This window comes from Hippopotamus amphibius, chromosome 10 (genome assembly GCF_030028045.1).
Source record: "Hippopotamus amphibius kiboko isolate mHipAmp2 chromosome 10, mHipAmp2.hap2, whole genome shotgun sequence".
NCBI lineage: Eukaryota > Metazoa > Chordata > Mammalia > Artiodactyla > Hippopotamidae > Hippopotamus > Hippopotamus amphibius.
The window spans coordinates 70,317,874-70,338,789 of NC_080195.1; the positions used below are offsets into that span (position 1 = coordinate 70,317,874).

The 20,916-nt window shown below is 37.8% G+C and overlaps 1 protein-coding gene and 1 pseudogene across 2 annotated transcripts in view; both read right to left on the minus strand.

The window, feature by feature from the left end:
- Positions 1-20,916, minus strand: part of COL8A1 (collagen type VIII alpha 1 chain) — a 150,598-nt gene that overhangs the window by 42,004 nt on the left and 87,678 nt on the right. For both annotated transcript variants that reach the window (XM_057696277.1, XM_057696276.1), the window contains exon 2: positions 13,161-13,280. The gene's annotated coding sequence lies outside the window, so the exon portion shown is untranslated. The remainder of the gene's footprint in view (positions 1-13,160; positions 13,281-20,916) is intronic.
- Positions 17,227-18,008, minus strand: LOC130829769 (mitochondrial fission regulator 1-like; annotated as a pseudogene).

Below are 20,916 nucleotides of genomic sequence, written 5' to 3' on the forward strand. Positions count from 1 at the left end.
TTTTTTTAAAAGACTGAACAGATGTAAATTTAAGGCAGATAAGAATCTTAGAATTGAGTGAGTGGTCAAAAGAAATCAATTTTTGTGTTTGCCAGCTTGTCAATTATTCAATTTTTTATTTAACTCTTCAGTTTTATGATCCTCTCCCCGCCACCCTGACAAAGACTATGAAGACTGGGTGAAATATGTAGACTGATAAAAACTGGTGAAACTCAAGATAAAGTTCTGTTAATGCCAATGAATGTTATAAATATGCAGGGCGATGAGCACCCAACGCCGACACCAGAGGAAAAGAGTACATTAGACAAGAAATTCTCCCCCAGAAAGAAAATATTCTCTTGTAATTTTCATTAGATTTCAGCTGACAATATAGTGTTTTACATAAAAACAATTAGAAAGAGAAGATTCCTTTCTACTTGCTATTTTTTCCTTTGACTTAGCAATTTATTCCAGCTTTTCTTCATTCATTCAACAATGTTTTGCTGAGTGCTAGCTGTGTGCCAGGTACAGTTCTAATTGCTGGGAGACAGCAATAAAGAAGACAGAAAGGCCCCTGTCTTTATATGCTGTTAGAATGTCATGTCTTCATCTATAAAAAAATCATAGCTAATTAGTACCCGTCAGACAAGCTAAAATGTTGAAAAGGAGGCACTCTCTGAAAAAGTGGGGACCTGACAAAGGAACCACATTTCCTTGGAATTTGGTGTCCCTTCAGTTTTTTAAGTCTCTACATTAAGTCAAATAATCCCTGTATCCATTTTTAAAATACTATTTACTTAGTTTTGGTCCTATCCAGATTTATGATGGTTTTGGCTAAGTCTCTGTACTTTCTTGCTCTTAGCAATCATCTATGGGCGATGTGATGACACTGTCCCCAGATCTTTGCAGCCACACTTAGTACAACACAGCGGCCTGGAAGTTCAAGGCTCTGGTTCCCACAAAAGGGCCATTGGCTCACAAACCGAGCACATTTCTCCCCTGTTTCCACTGTAACATTCTTTCCCAAGAGTATAAATCTCAGGCCGATATTTAACATTCCTTTGAACTGAACCATGGACTTTTACCTTGTACTTCTTGAAAGAGTGGAGAGCTAGGCTTCCATTATGCATATTTATAAACATGTCCTAGACAGAAGACATGATTTTATAATTCTCTAGTCATGGGTCTTTGAAACTATTTTACAAAAGAACATTTTGAAACATCACACTGGATCAGGCTGATTGTCTGTTTCAGGATTCTATCTCAGAGTGGGAGTCCTTGGGGTGGTGGAATATCACGGTTGCTAAATGTGGCTCAACCTTACAGAGGTGCTGACATATCCCAAAGCCTCATGCATTAAAAATTCATTTCACTTTAAAAAATTAATTCTGAAATCAAATTAACTAACATGATTAGAGGATTATAAGCTTTGAAAAACTAATTTTACCCCAGGCTTCCCTATTTTGAAAAATGATATTACCACTTATCTATCTGGTTGCTCAGGCTCAGAGTTCAGCAGATGTTCCTCTTTTTTTTTTTTTTTTGGCATCAAACATGTTGAGAGCTTATGTAGTCCTTTTAAAATTTAATATTTATTTTGATAAATGCGTACTATTTTAAGTTTAAGTTTTGAGGAAAGTTATGGTTATATGACGTTGCATGGGTCACAGAGAATAATGTTGAAAACTAATCCTATTTCCCTAAAAAATAGTTTCTCAAAGTTACTGCAGTTTTTAAAGTCTGACCTTACTTGGACAGCAGCAATCTTCCCTCCCTCTTCCTTCCTTCCTTCCTTCCTTCCTTCCTTCCTTCTTTTCTTTCTTTCTTTCTCTTCCTTCCTTCCTTCCTTCCTTCCTTCCTTCCTTCCTTCCTTCCTTCCTTCCTTCCTTCCTTCCTTCCTTCCTTCCATTCTTTCTTTCTTTCTTTCTTTCTCTCTTTTTTCCTTCATGGTAGAAAAAGATAACATAAGATCTACCCTCAGGTTTTTAAAGGTTATAGTACAGTGTTGTTAACCATAAACAAAATGCCCTTCAGCACATCTCTAGAATTTATTCATCTCGCATAACCGACACTTTTTAAAAAATATTTATTTATTTATTTATTTAGACTGCCCCAGGTCTTAGCTGTGGCATGCGAACTCTTAGTTGAGGCATGTGGGATCTAGCTCCCCTGACCAGGGATCAAACGTGGGCCCCCTGCATTGGGAGTGTGGAGTCTTACCCACTGGACCACCAGGGAAGTCCCTGACACTTTTATACCCACTGAACGGCAACCTCCCATGTTCCCTCCCCCCTCCCCCTGGCAACCGCCATTCTATTCCTGCTTGTGTGAGTTTGACTATTTTAGATGCTGATGAAACGTTTTTGATATCAGCAAGTTTTAGGATCTCTCCGTAAAAATTTATCCCGAGTCACTATTATTTAGGCACCATCACCATATTTTGAGAATTTTATTTTAAAAGTAACTTTATAGAAACTTGAGCTCTTTGAAGGAAAAGTCTCATGTAAATTGTAATACATAACTACATTCTATTTGTTCAGTCCAAAAGATCCTTTAACAGGTGCTGGAAATACCCATTTCTCTACCCAATCAGAACTCAGTGCCAAGCAAATAGCCAACCTTTGTGTCTCCGTACCACTAGTATTTCAGTTTGATAACCATCCTGTAGTGTTTGGTTTACTGAGGTTAGAAATGGTTTGGTAACTGAGAAGTCTTAGATAAGGAGTTAAAAGGATTAGCAGTGACTGGGTTTTTAAATTCAAGGAGATCTCTGATAAAAGAAGTTTGGAGTGAAGGGGGTTGGACCTCAATCCACCAGCAAAGATTCGACTTTTCTGCAGGAGTGCTTTGGTGAGGACTCTTGGAAGGCAGAGATATTCAAGGGTGCACAGTTCAGGTACGTGAGTCAAGTGCAGCACCCAGGAAGAGAAGTGAAACATGGATCTCCCTGATTGAGCTCTTTACTTCTCTGCACTCCCTATGACTGTTATTATTACCACTAGCCCTTTGACCAGGAGATCAAACCTGCTGTTCTGTCTCCTTTCCCACGTGCGGGACAATTTGAGAACAACCAGTATGGTTACTGCCCATTATCTCCCTATTTGATCTTGTGATCACATTCACTGGAGAACTCAAGCAGTTACTCAAAAAAATTAATCTAGCTTTAAAGAACTTCAAACCACGTGAACCACATTTCAATTTTGTCTACTTTATAGGTGAAGAAAGTGGGGCCCAGAGAAGTTAAGCAACCTATCCAAAGTTGCACAGCAAGTTGGAAGTTGATTCCAAATTGGTGCTCTTTTTGTTGCATTATGGTGTCTTTGTGTAGGTAGAAATATTTCTTTAGTTGTTACACATGAGCTGATTTCATTTAGAAGAATCAGAAAAAATTAACTGCTTCAGTATATATTTTATAAAAGTTTTCAGACCCCTATCTGGGAACTGGTAACTATTCACAGTTAGTGCCCCTTATCTGTGGGGGATATGGTCCAAGACCCCAGTGGATACCTGAAACCTCAGATAGTACCGAACCCTATGTACTATATTTTTTCCTATATCTACATACATATGATAAAGTTTAATTCATAAATTAGTCAAAGTAAGAGATTAACAACAATAACTAATAATAAAATAGAACAATTATAACAACATGGTATAATGAAAGTTATGTGAATGTGGTCTCTCTCTCGCAAAATATCTTACTGTACAAAGTCAATGTCTTTTCCATCTTAATTAAGAACTTATACACTGTGGCCGTAATTTTTGCAGCAAAACTAGCATGGATTTCTTTTTCCTTCTTCACAACTTCACAGATAGAAAATTTGCTCTTACTGTAGATCTTAGCAACCTCAGCATATGAGTTTTTTCTTTCCTTGTTAAGTCAAGAACTTTCCCTTTTTTCACCTAGAAGAAACACTTTGTGGCTTCTCTTTGGTATATCCGAATTGGCGGCATCACTGCTCTGGGGCTTTGAGGTCATTAGTAGGCAAAATAGGGGTGACGTGAACACAAGCACTGAAATACCACCACAGCTGATCTGATAACTAGACCAGCTACTAAGTGACTAACTGATGGGACAGAGGGATGAGTCACATCCCAGGTGGGTTGGAGTGACGGGACATGAGATTTCATCATGCTTTTTAGAACGGCATGCAATTTAAAACTTATGAATTGTTTATTTCTGGAATTTTCCATTTGATGTTTTCAGATGGTGGTTGACTGTAACAAACTGCTGAAAACAAAACCATGGTAAAGGTGGGACTACTGCGCAGGTACCAGTTGTTTCCATTATCTGTGTATTTAAATTGCTGTTATAAGAGAGGCTGGCTAGAGGAACATCTCTCTAGGAGCTGTCTAGGTACAATCCCAGCTCTACCACTCTATTGGCTGGGCAACCTCAGGCAAGTTTCTTAATTTCTTTGTACATTTGTAGTTATATTTCCAGCCTATAAAGTGGGCGTAATAATTGTATCTATCTTATTGGATTGCTGTGAATAACTGAACATAGATACAGTATTAGAACAGTGCCTAGCACATACTAAGTGATATATGCCTATTTATTTCTACAGTGCCTAGGTACAAATGTAAATAAGACCAGGGTACATTAAAGCTTGTTCTCAGAAGTTCTCATCTTGAACAGTTTTGTAGAAACAGTAGTTTCCAGAGGAAAGCATTATTTCATTCTGTAGCCTCTAGATGCAGTAATTCAAAGCCATCAGTAGATGGCAACTGTGATCCACTGTGACTTCAGAAGCAGTAGGTTTAACAGATGGATCAAACCCTAGAATTTGTTTCAATGCCCTGCAGCATTGTGAACTCGGGCTGTCCCTTGCCCACAAGGTGGACCGTTAACAGAACTGTTATGGTCAGGAAAGTCTGCCTTCCGTGGCCACTCTTGGGACTCACCCACAGGCCCACAATCTTCCTGATGGCAGCTTCGCAGAAGCCTGGGTTTACCTGCCTCCACCTTAATGTGAATTTACTCTCTGCCAGGTGGTGACAGGACAGTGTCAGGATATCCTGTGTTAAGAAGATTAATCACTGGTTCTCAAAGTGTGGTACCCGCACCATCCCCCCGCCGCCACCAACCGCCCCATAGCAACCTCAGCATCACCTGGGACCTTGTAAAAATGCAAATTCTCGGGCCCCATCTCAGACGTGCTGATCAGGAATCAGTGTTTTCATAAGCCCGCCTGATGATTCTGATCCCTGCTGAAGTTTGAGAACCACTGAGATGCACGGATGCTTAGCATCATATGAATGTTGGCATCGAGTGGGTCCTCAGAGAATATTTTGCCTAACTCATTTATTTTGCTAAGAAGGAGAGGGAGTCCAGGGAATTAAATGACTCACTGAAAACCCTAGGGTTAGTCCTGTGGCAGAGCCAGGGCGCAGGGCTGCCAAGTTGTATCCCCCAGCTTTTCCCACTATACCCTTCACCCCCTTTCCCCTTCAAAACTGAGGCCACTAGACACACATTCTAGCCTGATAACTACTCATGAAGAAACAAAATCACTTATTTATTTATACAGGAGTTAGTTTATTTATTTCAGTAGATGTTTCTACAGAGATACAAAAATATGTGTGTGTGATGCATTTTCACTTCAGTGTGTACATGTGTGTGTGTCTGTGCGTGTGGGTGTGAGAAGGGAGAAGGGAGAAATCAAGTAAAAAAAAAAGTCATATCTCAATCCCTAGAAGAGGCATATTGCAGGGCACCCAGGGAAATGCGTGAATGCAACGAAGTCAGGAGCAGGGATGAGGGAAGACGAGTAAGAGAAGGAAGCTTCAGAACTGGACTCTGGCTGATGGGTTCACCAGGGGAAGAGAAAGAACATTTGAAAAGAGGGGTCAGCATGTGCGAGGGCATGGGGCCATGACACCGTGAGGGGAATCTCAAGGGTTTGGTTTGATTGAGGGGAAGGGTGTGTGCAGAGGAGCCACCATGTTTTAAATGATAATATCACTATGTCGGACGACTATCTGACACTTAGTGAATGTTAACTATGTGCCAAGTACTGAACTAAGCATTTTACATCTATTATTGATTCAATCCTTGAACAGCTTTGTGAGAATCTACTCTTATTCCTATTTTATAGATGACAGTAGAAGTACCTGCACTGTTCTATTTTCCTTAACATCAAGGGTTACTATTTCAGTTTCTTAGACAAACTTAGAAAAAGAGCCTTAATATTTACTTGTTCCAGGACAATCTCCATAATGTGTAGTATGTATTTTGGGGGGGATGAGGAATATGTTTTTAATACATATAATTTTTTTATAAGCGCATTTTTCATAAATGCATAAAATGAGGAGGATTTTGACATCCTTTCTTTTTTAAGTCAAGGAATGAATGTCCCATTATTCTTTGGTCTATCAGCCAGTGTGGAAGCAGCCAATTTCTCGTGCTAATAGACGATTTGTGTCTGAAAGTGGCAAAGAAAGCTCCTTTCAATTATTGTACTCACTGAAGAAAGGAAGCTGAGTAATGAGTGAGTGATCTGGTCTGAAATCACTGGCTTTGTTATACTTTTGGTTTTTACTTTATAGGCATTCACTGTGAATGTGCTTTTCATATATTATATATTAGTCACTGTTAGTATATTTATTCCTTGCACAAGAGTATCCACAACCAAACTATCAGGTTCTGGTAAGATTTGAAATACCTAGTCCTTCCTATGTAAGCTTCCAGAAATTCCTGGATACTTTGGGATATTTTTCAGTGATTTCACTTTTTCCTGAGAAAATAATTTTTATACTCCTTAGTTTTCTCATCTGTAAAATATTGGTATTGGATGAGATCATTTAGAAGGCCCCTTTCAGCTCTAATGGTCTGTGGATTTATGATTTAATGATTAAATGGCACAAGGAACTCATTTCTGAGTTTTCTTGTAGTAAAATTTTAGTGTTGTTGTCATAAAAGAAGTAAGCTGACCAAATATTTCTCCATGAATATTTGAAAGAGATGCCTAAAACAGCTCTATATTTCACTTTTTAGGATCACTAAGACCCTATCCTGCTCAAAGATATGATTATATAATATAGTCTCACATGACATTTTATACTCTCAAGGTCTAAGACTAAGGCCAGTTTTAAGTAGACACCATTAGAGATGACTGATGGTCAGTTTGTTCCACGGTGAAGAAGCGTACTTTACATGCTGCTCTGCGTTTCTGATTGCTGCAGTAACAACTTTGAGCTTCAAGAATACAACCTTGATCCTTATACTCGTTCACAGCTGAGGATAAAATGCTTTCTCAAGAAAATCTAGAAAACCCAGTCTAGCTTTTACCCTCATTGTCTAGAGAAACTGAGTCGTCCACAGGTTGCTTTATCTTGAATCAAAGGAAGGGCAATAATGCCTAGAAAGAAGAACCTATAAAATATATTATTATTTTTAAATTTTGTGATTGAGGACAAATTTTGCATGTTATGCCCCCCTCCCCAACAATAATTTTTGCCTTTCTCATTTGCAATCAATTTTGGAATTGATTACAATAAATTTTCTATTCACTTATTATAAAAGCAATCCATGTTCATTCTGGAATTATTACAAAAATATATAAATAAGGACAGAAATGTCTAAATTTCTGCTACCCAGAGTTGGCTACTGTTAATATTTTCTTTTTACTTCTTTCCAGGTAAGCATGAGCATTACAAAATTGGTAATAAGTTATGTATTTAGGAATCTTTATTTTACAAAAAGTACTAATTTGTAATTAGCTTACATACACAATTTTTGATGTCAACCTTCAAAGGTAACATATTATTTTTATTGTATAAAAAGTTATAAAACCCTTTAGTTTTCACTGTTTTGTGATTTTCAGTGCCATTTTGATTTAGACCCCCTTTTTGTTTATTTGGCTTCATTTCTTCTTTTTCCAGAAAATATTTAAGGTAATTTCAGCCTACTTTCCTCCAAGTGGGTATAATACATAGAGGAAAACAAATCTCTGAAACTCACATTATATACTTTTGTTTTCTTTTGTTTTACATGAGACCCTTGCTTTATAAATAACAGGTAAGTTTTAACACACTGGAGAACATTGCTGTAAAGATTTCTATCGTAACATAAAAAAAACCTTTAGAAAGTAAAGAGTAATCCCTCCTTCATACAATCCTGTTTATAAACATGTATTTTTCAAAAACATGTTCACAAGTCTACCAATTTGTGTTCTCTTTAAGGGCAGAGCTCTGATCTTACTGCCTAATATTCCCTCAGATTCTAATACTGTCTCTAATACTAGCTCGCATAGTGACTTCAAACAGCATTGAAGTAAGAGGCAGTAATGGTTAAGAACTTTGGTTCTGCTCTCTGTTGCTAATCTTCAAATCCCTACATGAGATAATCTTGGTCTAACTCAGTATAGTGCCTGAGACCATATAATAAATGCCAAATAGATGTTAGTTTTCAGTATTCTGGGCTCCTGTTTTTTTACTATATATTTTTTTTTCTCCTAAATATGAACCCATTTTCCCTGAGAACTCAGATTTTTCAAAGCAGAAATAAGCTACTTCTTTAGGGATTATATATAAAATATCTTAAAGAGTTGATAAGGGGGATAAAATATACTATATTTTATAATACATTTATATATAGTCTATTTTACATTGCCTATATCACTTAATAGTCCAATGTCTCATCACTCATCATGTTTAATGGGGACACATTTTAAAATAAGGTGTGCTGCAGAGTCATAAATATAATTTATAGTTCTTTCCAAGGTACTTTTACTCAAAGCTTTTCAAGCGTTCAGCAAGCGTAAAATGAGACCTTTTAATGAATGAGCCATTTGAGGCATCAGCTAACAAAGTCTGACTTTTCCCCTGCGTATGGAAGATGGGTGACAGTCTTGAATCCCAGACCTGTGCTTCTGACTACTTTCTCTTCACTAGTTCTTCTGATCAATATGGACTCATTGGAATGCAATAGAAGTTTAAGGAGAGATTGGGTTTGTTTTTTTTTTGGAATATCATGATTGGCTTTAATTTTTAATCGGTATTTATCTTACATGAAGGGAACACTGAGCACAACTGGTGCTCTGTTAGGGTGGGGTAAAGGGAGAAATCAATATTGAATTAGGCAAACATGTTTTCCATAGTGCACTTTTTAATATTGTTGATTCTGATAGAACAAAATGTAAAAGCATAAGCTTCCTTGTGTTTGCTTTTTGTTTTGTGCTTTCTTGTGTAATGCCGCATATTTTTATGTACCAAATATAGTAACTTTTTTATGTGCTAAAAAATTTTTTTTCTAGTAAAATTATTTTATTTAGTTATAACATGAATCTCCAATGGCTTGAATAAAAATTTCATGGTCTTCAATTGAACTGTATGCTACTTTCTCTTAGAATGTCCCATTTTTCATTAAAACAATTTCTAAACCACTCTGTATGTTCAACCTTCTGTCTAACACTCAGATATGGATTTTTGGAAAGACCACAGGTCACCAGCTCCATGAAGTGGCACACTGGTCATCGTTTTGGAAAATCCTCCAGGAATTTATCCAGAAATATACGTTCATGAAATTCTGAACCATGTGTTGTAACTGAATTATTGCTGCGAATCTACATTGCTCTATGTTTGACAGAGTCTTTGGAAACTGGTCTCAGCCACATCAAGACAGGTGCATAAAGAAGTCCAGGACTGTGAAATCCATACTGTGGACTCTGAACAATAGAATCCTCTAGTCCAGTCTGACCAACAGAAACAACGTGGGCCATGTGAGTCACTTTACATTTTCTAGTAGCCTCATTAAAAAAGTTAGAGACAGGTGAGATAAACTGTAATAATGTAGGTTAACTCAAGATATCAAAAATATCGTCATTTTAATGTGGAATCGATAGAAAAATATTAATAAGATAGTTTATTATTTTTCTGTTCAAGGTCTTAGAAATTCTGTGTGTATTTTATAATCAAGTACATCTCAGTTGGGACTTGCCACATTCCAAGTGCGATATCCCCACACGTGGCTCATGGCTACCATATGAGACAGCTCAGCTTTGGAGGCACCACAGCATGGCAGTGTGGGGTAGAGAAAGGAGACAAAGACCAGCTTGGAATCATCATATATGTCTTTCCTGGCTCTGACATTTGATATTGAGATGACTGTGAACAAGTGATTTAGTGTCTCTGGGTCTCAAATTCCTACTCTCTCTAACAGGGGTTGTTAATAACTGCCAGACTCCTCTTAGGAGGCTGGGAGGAAGGCTAAATAATATATTGTATTTGCAAGTGCTGTGTAAGATCATAAAGCACCATACATATGTAAGGCATTATAACTCCCTTTCATTGTAGATTTACTCTCACAACTTGCCCAAGGCCACCGTCTCAGTTGATAGGAGAATCAAGGATAGATCTGGGGCTTCTGACTTCTAGCCATCTGCTTCAACTAAAGGCTTGAAAAAAAACCCCAAACGTTTTTATTTTTAAAAAATGAGGAAGGAAGAGAGTGGCAGCAAGAAGTAAATTCCATATTAAATGGTTAGGGTCTTCTTGGCCACTGTCATAATGGTCTGCAGTAAAATTATACATATAGGATATTTATATACTTATATATCAGCATTACAACCATCAAGGATTGGACTTTATTGCCGTCATATAATACAAAACCCTACGTTCTTCAATGTTTCAAACAACTTCTAAACTGAACTGTGGTTTCCCCACTCTATTTATCTCCAAAATATAGTACAACCACAAGAAAGCCCTTCCGTACTGGGCTTGATTAATAAAACAGATACAGATCAATTCAGCGGGTTTCTCCATGGATATTTTCGGTTACAGATGTAGCTCATTAATCTCCATGTGTGAGACACCACCTCTTTAGTGTGAATCCAAGAGACACATTAATCTCTGAACAGAAAGTGGAAATAATTCAGTTTGATTCACCATATTATTTAGTGCTTACTGGGAGTAAGACACATCAGGTATTTTAAGGAGCAAATGGAGTTCGTTTCTATGATAATTGTCACTTAGAAATATGTTATTCAACTTGAGGAAAATATGGAACCTACCAAACTGTCTATGATATATGATTCAGGAATATATATTTTTTGAAAGGTATAAAGATGATCAGAAAGGAAATTCCAGATTATCCAAAAGATAACTTAAAAAGTTATATTCTTTACTTTTGGAGGGCACACAGAGAATTACTTATGATCTATTTCCCTAATTGTAAGTCTATTAATAGTTTTTATATTTAAATTTTGGGTCATTTTCTACATTTGTTTCAAATGAATTCTTCCTAGAACTTAAAAATCACATAAAATATTTAGAGTTGTATACTATGTGAAATTAAGCATAAGCCAAGTTCATTTTCACTGAGAAGACTTGCATTCAAGAAGTTCTTTATCCCCTTTCAGTCAAAATTCCTTCTTAAAAATGACTTTCATCTGGTTATTTTTTGCTAGAAAACTATCATAATATAAGTTCCAGTTCTGCCTGAGTTGATGACTATGTTTAATAAATATAATTTTTATTTTCACTTGCTGCATCATTGCTGTTGACCACTGAATGAAATCATTTATTGAACAATCTTTACATTTTCTTGCTTTTGCACCCTAGTTTAAAAACAAAGTTTAATCTTTAAAAGTTCAGTAAAATGTATTTTTTGATATTTCCATCATAACTTTACAAGCAATTCCTTTCCTCTGCCCTATAATAACCACCTTCTGCATTTTTATGATTTAATTTAACATTATTATTGTAATTTTTTACTGGGTGAGCCCATCAGTGACTTTGGCAGCAATATTTTGTTCCAAGAAATTCAGAAGCAGCTGAACTCTAGTTGGTTGCAACAATTATAAGGTTTCTCTGAATTGAGTTCAGAACCTTACCCTGACATTATGAATGTAACACACGTCATGCCTCCTTCTTCAGCTTCTCCAAAATATGTGATTGGCTTGAGTTCTAAAACCTGTTGCTTAAATAAGCATGTATTTTTTATTCAATGATTTTGCATTATAAATATTTCATTTGATTAAGATCTGGCCATGATGGAATGCAGCCAAAATAATTAGTGGTACCCGTAGTAAAATGTGATACATTAGGAAAATGAATAACGTATTTGCATTTCTCCAGGAACTCTGAATGGGTTCCTTCTAGACAGGATGTGGTCATGTGGCATTAACTATAGGGCTAGATGCGGTTTCTTTTTCAAGTGCACCTCCAGCAAGAACACAAAAATCTGAGAAATCTTAACTGTTCATTCTTTAAATTACTAAATAAAATTAAATAGACTATAAAAAGCCATTGTACTATTAAATATTAGGAAACATTGAGTCGTGTGTCCAAAAGTCACACTTAAGACCAGGCAAGGGTAATATGCATAAGATGGCTGTGGATACTATGAGATAATGTCTACTCGTCAGAAATGGATGGTATTTTTTTCCGTCGAAGTTCAAAAGTTAATAATGTACTTTATATTTTAATTGCTTCTACTGAGAGCTCTATTAAGGAATAAAAGAAATTCTATTATTTTCCCCTGTTGATATATTCAATATTGTATATGAATAAAACCATATTTGTTATATCATGCTCTGTTTCATACATCCTAGAATGTCTCTAGGAAAATTTAGTGCATGTCACTGCAGTCATCTGAAAGGAATCATTTCTTCATTACAACTCATAACTTAAAACTATAAAGCATCAGCCAGAAAAAAAAAATTGGCCCAATTAAGAGAAATTTGATAATGGTAGAAAAGCACATACAGACATGACTGGGAGATGATAAGATTATTTTAATTTTCCCATTTGCACTGGAATTATTTATTTTACAAATCTCCAGATCTTTTATTACTTAAAACCCTCTGCTGAATCATGAAAAGAAGCTCAAGTTAGCAATTTTCCTCTGCAAAATCTAGCTGCTAGCATCTGGTGAACACTTGGATACCTAGTCAGGTCCTATGGAAATGATTATTTTAAGACTGTATTCAACATGCCTGGGCTTAAAAATCAGCTCGAATCACACTCTGCACATGTATTTTACTCTCGGGGATTTTAAAATCTGGCATTAGTAGCACTGGTCTCAAGGCTTTTGCAGTGGAGAAGAAGATGGGAGATAGGAACTGCAGGCAGGCCGGATACCCCAGTGTCTGCTAACAGCCCCTGTGCTCCCCGAACAGCAACAATGAGTTCCGCCGCCCGCTGCAGCCGCGGCGCCCACCAGGGCTTCTCACACTTACATTTACGCGCCCGCCGCCTGCGGAATCGAGGACCACCGTCCTTGCTTGTGCCTCTCTGCGGCAGGTGTCGGGCTGCTTTCTGTCTCTTCACCAGATGCTACTCCACTTCCAGAACAGTTTCTGAGGTAGAAAAAAAAAAGGATACTTTTACTCAACTGGAAAGAAAACAAGAAGCTGGATTATTATCAAAGTGTATTGTCTTGGGATCAAAGGAGAAATTACATTATAGCAATGCGTAAATACACAGTTCAATAAAAGATGCTGTTATTGACCAAAATGCAAGTGCACATTTAGTTGGTATTAGAAATCTTTGTGTGCTGATGAGGAGAGAGAATAATTTTTTTGTATTTCTATGTGTGCAAATATCACTTATTTATTTTTACGCAAACTATATATAGCTTTTGTCCAAATAAACTTTTTTTTTGTATATGTTTATTGCTTTTCATGGTTATATTGTGTGCTAGGTTCCCATTAATTTAATTTCCATTAATACAGATTACAGATAATTTAGAAAAGTCGCTACAGAGGAAGGAAATTCATGAGGAAGTAATACCTCAAGGAGAAAAGTTAGGCTTATTTAAGAAAAGTGATCTCTGCCATCAACACATTTCCATCCAATCTGCATACAATAGTATTCAAGTTAGAAATTATTCTCTATTATTTATCAGATCAGATCTGGTAGAGCTTTAATTCAGCAATACTTTCAGGTTTTCATTTGAGCTTTTGATGCAATTTAATTAGTTGAGTATATTTTATAAACCATCTGTAATTTAGACTTTTTATGAGTCATATGGGACTTCTCCCCATTTAAACTGAATTTCAGAAATTTAACTGTGTTTTGCATAATAGATAGTCTCTATTTTGTTTTGGTATATTTCACAGAGACTTGTTTAGGAAATATTATTTATATTTGTTGTTCAAAAAAGATTTAAACAGGGAAGCTTAAAACACTTAGATAAATAAAAATATTTGAAAGCCAGGATAAGTTGATGAGGAAATAAGTGCAGAATTGGGTATCCAATTTAGAATTTCTGCAATGTGATATGTGATGTATTCTAGAGCAGTACTATTCAGTAAAACTTTCCATGATAAAGGAAATGTTCTCTTTTTACACTGTTCAGCATGGTAGCCACTAGCCACAAATGGTTATTTAAGCGCTTGAAATGTGGCTAGTACAATTGAGGAACTGAATTTTTATTTTATTTAATTTTAATTAATTTTGATTTAAATATCTACTCATGGGTAATGGCTACTGTATTGGAGAGTATAGTTTTGGACTTTACCTATATTCTGTGTTCAACACAAAATGAAGAAGTACTTGAATGGTTCTAGCTGCTGAATGTCTATAAAACGCGGGTGTAGCCAAGACACAAGGCCCAGCCTCTGACATGTGTACTTGGGCTTGAAGTGTGGACCCAGCAGTATTCTGAACTTTGGCTCAACTTGTGGATATTTAGACATAAATAAAGTTTGGGCTAACCATAGGTGATTTGAGAAACTTGTTTCTGGAAAGCCATGGAATCTCAAATGATCTTTGGTAATAAAGTTCAGACGGTAAATGGACTCAAGGGCTTGACTTTTCCAGTCCACTGCTTGTGTGGTATGACTAGCAGGTAGTGGAGACAGATATGGAGGAGATACTCCACAAATACAGTTGCTTCCACGAAAAAGAAACTCCCCAGATTCAGACTAGATCACTAGTCTGAACAGGCTGGTAAATACTTTTGAGCCTCTCCCCAAATCATTCTTCACTAAATATTCACTGAGCACTGCTATGTGCAAGGCACAATGCTTAGTGCTGCAGATAAAACGTTGGAAAAAAAAAAAAGATACGACTTCTGCCCTCATGGTAATTAACTACATTAGAAAATAAGATTTTTTCCAATGTTTTCTTCCAATTTTTTTTTCTGGATATGGTGAAAATAACAGAAGAAAGATACACAGGATAAATAGAAACACTGAAGATCACGATTATGTGTGTGTCATACATCTTATTCAATTTACTTCTTTCTTCACAGCTTTCACATTTCCATACTTAGATGACAAAACCAGTTTTTGAAATGCACTATTGGAAACAGAGAAAATAACTGAAAAGATCTCAATTTAAATTTTGAGAACATGAGGTGACCATCATCATTTAGCAGTTATTGAGTTTTTATAATAGATGTTTACAAGGAGTTCTTTCCTCTCTATTAGCCGGAAGAATGTCCTTTAAAATAATTTCTAATTAAACTAATTATGGGAGGACACCTTTTTTTTTGCTTTGCCATTCAGAACACTGTAAGAAAGAGTGTTACAGTCACATTTATGAAATGAATAAAATTTTTCAACATTTGAGCAACATTGCAACACCGGATGGGAACTACGAGCTACACAGACCAAATGTAGCTCATTGCATGTAGTTCATTTTGGAAGAATGAACCAGAAATGTGGCAAAGTACTAAGCAAGAACTATTAGTCACACTTCTTTTTTTTCCCCTCCACCCAGCAACTACATAATTAAATGTATGGTTAACCTGAATTTTTAGATGAATTTTCCAATGTATCACTGATGGAAATTTAAGGATGAAAAGGATTAAGAATTATATTAAATAAATGCAGCCAGAATACATAGTAAAGTATCTAAAGACCATAAAGTCATTTCTCCAAATATAGTAACTGATAATGTCCTTGATTTTGTAGACACACTTTGAAAATAATTTTGAAAAATGAATTACAAAGCAGTGGAAGAAATCACAAAGAATAAGAAAGAGAGAAATTAATATAAGTACTTAAAAACCAGTTGCTTATTAAAAACATTATAAACAAACTTAAAAGGTGAAGTGGAATTTGTTTTATTCTTTAAAATGTTTTATACCCTGTGGAAGTTTGAAAACAGCCATCCTCTGAGTTCCCTCCCATTGAAACTGGAAGGCTTGTGACTGCTTTGAATAACAGAGCACAGTGGAGGTGAAACTATGTAACTTCTGAGGCTGGGTCATAAAAGGCCAGGAAGTTGCTGCCTTGTTTCTGGAATATCATCCTTTGGAATTCTGAGCCTCCAATTAAGAAGTCTGACTACCCTGAGGCCACCCTGTAGGAGCAGCCACACTTAGGTGCTTCAGTTGGCAATTTCCATCAGAACTCAGCCTTCCTTCTGTCCCTGCCATGGCAGTAAACATGCAAGTAAAGCCATCTGAGGCCCTTCAGGTTAGCCAGTCTACCAGGTGACTAACCTATGAGAGATAAAAAGCTCCTAGTTGAGACCCATAAAATTGTGAGTTACAATAAAATGTTGGTTGCTTTAAAGTCATTACATTTTGATGTGGCTTGTTATTCAGCAATAGAAAACCAGAGCATAACTGCTTGTATGTGTGATACTTTACAATAAAAAATTTAAAATTGAATGTAAAAGGCACTCTGGGAAGTTGTTTGTAAAAACTGACAAAGACAGTCTTAATATCCTTTCTAGAGAAAGAGCTCTTACAGATCACCAAAAAAAACCCAAAACACTAACATCGTATTAAAAAATGAGCACTTAAATGAACATAAAATTCACAAAAGAAAAATAAAAAGGCTAAAAACCATGTAAAAAAATGTTCAACCTCATTAGTAAGGAAATGTGAATTAACCAATGTAATTAAAATTTTGGTTATCAAATTGGCAAAGATAAAAAATAATATTAAATGTTGGTTCGGGTAAAGTGGGAGTATACGTTGCAGAAACTTTCTGGAAAATAATATTACATGTCCACAGTTTAATGCAGTGAAGTCGGTCATTCATTTAGGACCTGTCTTCACCCAGGGACAAGGAAAAACCAGAAACTTCTATCTCACCCTTTAAACTGGGACATTCCAACCTACACAATTACCTGCAACATGTCTCAGCTGAAAACAGCCTTAGCTTAGGCCAAGTTTGAAGTACGGAAAAAATACAATGCAGCTTTTCTCTTTTAGTCCAAGCTCTAGCTTTTGGCAAGACTGTTGTAGAAGATTTCTAATTGGGAGGCAGAAACATCTGCGGTGAGGAAGGCAGCTACTGAAGGAATTCCAGGTGCATGGGATTGAGTTTGCAGAGCTGAGTGCTATCAGTTTCCTTTTCTATTGATATCTTCTTCCTTCAGAGCAAACTCAGAGATAAGGATAGCAGGGTCTTCCTCCTTCAATAAACTCAGGTTCAGATCTTGGCTCTGCTTCAGCCGGTGAAAGTCCTTCAGGATACCATCATGTCTGCAAAGCTGCTGGCCTGGGACAGAGAGACACAGTAGCTTTGTATTCTGGTTTGCAACACCAGGGCTGGCAGAACAAAGCATGAGGACTGATGGAAGCTCAGGGAGCCTACCTGGGTCTCCTCGGTGATGTCACTAACAGCGAAGGAAGTTGTAGAGTGGAATGGAGATCCAAAGCAAGGTAAGGGGGGAGAGAACTTTGGATTTTCTGGAGCTAAGAAATCTGTTGTTAATGAAGCCGAAGCCGCCATGAGTTTAGCAGTCTGGGGGCGCAGGTGGTGCAGCTCATCCTGAAGCTCCACGATGCGGCTTAAGGGCTGGCAGGACTTCTTCAAGGCCAGGAGCCTCCCCTCGGCCTCCTGCAGGCGGGGCCCTGAGGCATCTCGGTGCACGACAGTCAGAGGGCTGGGCTTCCAGGGGTTCCTCTTCATCTGCAGAATCCAGGCGATGTCAGCCAGGGTAGGGACTGGGGGCACAGCCCTCAGACCCAGGTCAGAGATGTTGTGCAGCGTCTCCAAGGATGTCGGGGTACGTGGCTTCGGCCGCAGGTTTGTACCCATTCTTCTCGCTACACTTCGAGCAGCCCCCCGTGGCTTGTTTTGCCAGATTGAGACGGTCACGTTGGCTTCCATTCCCCACATCTCAGCTGGCTCCTGCACTTGAAGGACAAGGCAGACACAGGCCAGCTCTGGGGGCTCGAGGAGGCGGGAGGCTGACTCGTTTCACATCGAACTGTCTCAAGGAACACCGGGGTTCTCCTCCTGAGACCCAGGCTCTGGACTCACTCCCCTCATGGCCCCTCCTACCACAGCCTCAACCGCCCTTACCTCCCCTCCGAATTTCCTTATTAACAACACTTGCATGGTTCCAACTGCATTAAAAATGTATCTACTCTTGCTCCACTCTCCGCAGCAGATGCAGCGAACTTTGAAAGACTGAATCAGATCATGCCATTCACCTGCTTAACACCCCCACCCCACAGCGCGCCGTAGAACCGAGATCAGACCTAAACGGCCCCTCCGGCCTCCAGCCCCCTATGAGTCTCACTGGGCCTACTTCCCGATTTTGCCCGCTCTCCCCCTCGCCCTTTATTTTCCAGCCACACTGGCTTTCTCCTTATGGGAAACATCCTGCTGGTCCCCGCTTTCAGGCTTCTATTCTTCTGTGCCTGGCATGCTCTTCCTCCCGAACACTGCATGGCTGGGCTCTTCACTATTGAAATCTCAGCGTCACTTCCTCAGAGAGGTTTTTCTTGACCATCTAAACTAAAGTCAGCCGCTCATTTTCATGCATCTCTAATCTAATTCTCTTTCATCGCACCGTAGTCCTTATATGTTCCCTACTTAATCATACATTTTATTCATTGATACATTCATTCAACACCAACCCTTCCTCTTCCCCACTCCTCCCTGGGAGCAGGGAACTTGTTTGTTTTGTTCATTGTAACATGCCTTGCAACTGGAACAAGGACAGGCACGTGGTAGTTGATCCATAAGTACTTGCTGGACACCTTGAAGATACTTTTTTGTACTTTTGAAACACAGAACTTAGCAGTGCAGAAGGAACAGCATTTGACACCATTAAAAAAAAATCCCCAGACATCGTAAGTTATATGGGCATTTTTCAAAGCTTTGATGGTTCTGATTAAAGTACATTGCTTCAATTTCGAAAAAAAGAAATACCCACAAGCAAAATGACAAATACGTAAAATTATTTCGGGAGTGTGATGAGAGTTCCCCTGTCAAATCATATACTTTCAAAACTAGACCCCGACTCAACAGGCTCCTTGCTTTGAACTGAAGGATGTGCACCTCCCACCAGTATTTTGATTGCTGCTGAACATGTGATTTGTTTACTGGGTAAGGAACAAATCTTACTGAAAGACTCCCCCTTTCAGCACAGACAGTGTGGAAAACAGGGCTTCATCTTTTGAGGCTGGTTTAACACGAACCTCTGGAATGAGGAGATATCTTAATTGCTCCATTGAGTGGATGAGAATGAAAGCTATTCCTCTTGGTGTCATTCACTCTGCTACTGCAGGAACCTTAGTGGCTGGGTCTCCGTGGCCAACTGTGATCACAATATTCTACAGTGATGAGATCTGTTTCTATAAAATTCATGAGAAAAATCTGAATTGCTATTTATAGATGTGTCACACCATTTCAGAAATGATATAACATTCAGACATTCAGGCACAAGTTTTGATATGTGTTTCAACATACCCTATCCCCACCAGTGTTGAATTTCCTCCACAGCCAGGCAGGCCACATTCTTATGATGCTTGAAGGGATGAGAAATACACATTTATTAAACATGTCCTTTGGGCCAGTCTCCTTGCTAATTATGTTATCTGTACAGTCTCATTTAATCCTTACAACTGTGCAGCACGTGAGTAAAGGTCATGAGAAGATAGATCCTATTCTCTCACACCGTATTCAAGAAGATTGGTACATCAGGGATCAGCAAAACAAAGGAACAGCCTATGCTCATCCCACTGACATTATCCCAGGGTTTAGTTTCAAGTTTTTCAAGGGACACTATATTTTACAGTATTGATTCATGGCAGTTGTCTGGAACATGGAAAATGTTCATTGATTTAACAATGTAAGTAAATTGGGCACAAGATTTCCACAGGAACTGTGCATTTGAGTGGTTTAGAAATGCCATGGCTTTAAAAGGACAATTGGGTGAGGTACCTTGAGGTTCCTGGAAGCTATTCTAACAATCCCATGGAGTGGTGCATCTGATTTGGTTTCATTAATAATGTCTGCAGAGCTGGAGGAAGGGGTGGGTGGGCCATTTCCCCTTCTCCACCCATTTGAAGGAATGCCTTCATCCTTCAGCTGATTTTTACAAAAACTTAAGGTTGTCTCAGATAAAACTAGGATTGTGAAATTCCATATCTACCAAAACAGGATTAATTCTAGTCTGTGAACAGGTCTCCTCGTATTATTGGTTTCTGTTAATAAATTGCTTTGATGTAAGCTCTTAAAAAAAAATTCTAATGACTACATCCTGATAAATTAGGAGAGAGGAAAAAAATCTCCGAAGGTTATACTAAGCCACTACTGAGGGTCTGGATTGTGGATAACTGGCCTTCTTCTAAGTACATTGCAGTTAGAGAGACATTCATTTTCCTTTGTTTATAAGACCCACATTGTGGTCACATAGGTCAAAGAAGCCAAGTATAAATGATCTGGTAGAAGAAAGGATTGAAAAGATCTAAAGTATATCTGAAAGTCCTACTAGTTTGGAATAAGGAAGGATGAAGTGAGAAATTAATTACACTTCAATATGCAAATAAATTTGAGAAACAGTGACTTTAGTTTAGAAAACTGGGGAGCAGAAGCTTCAATGGTTGGAATATAAAATTAGGCCCTCATAATGCAACTTAAGAAGACATAATTGACAGGAAGTAGTCAATGAGATTTTCATTCTAGGTATATCCTCCTGACACTTTTGCAATTGATAGAAATATATCAAACATTTCCTAGAAGTTCCTCGTCCTTGCTGAGAAATTATAGCCCTTTTTGGATGAAACTATCAGAT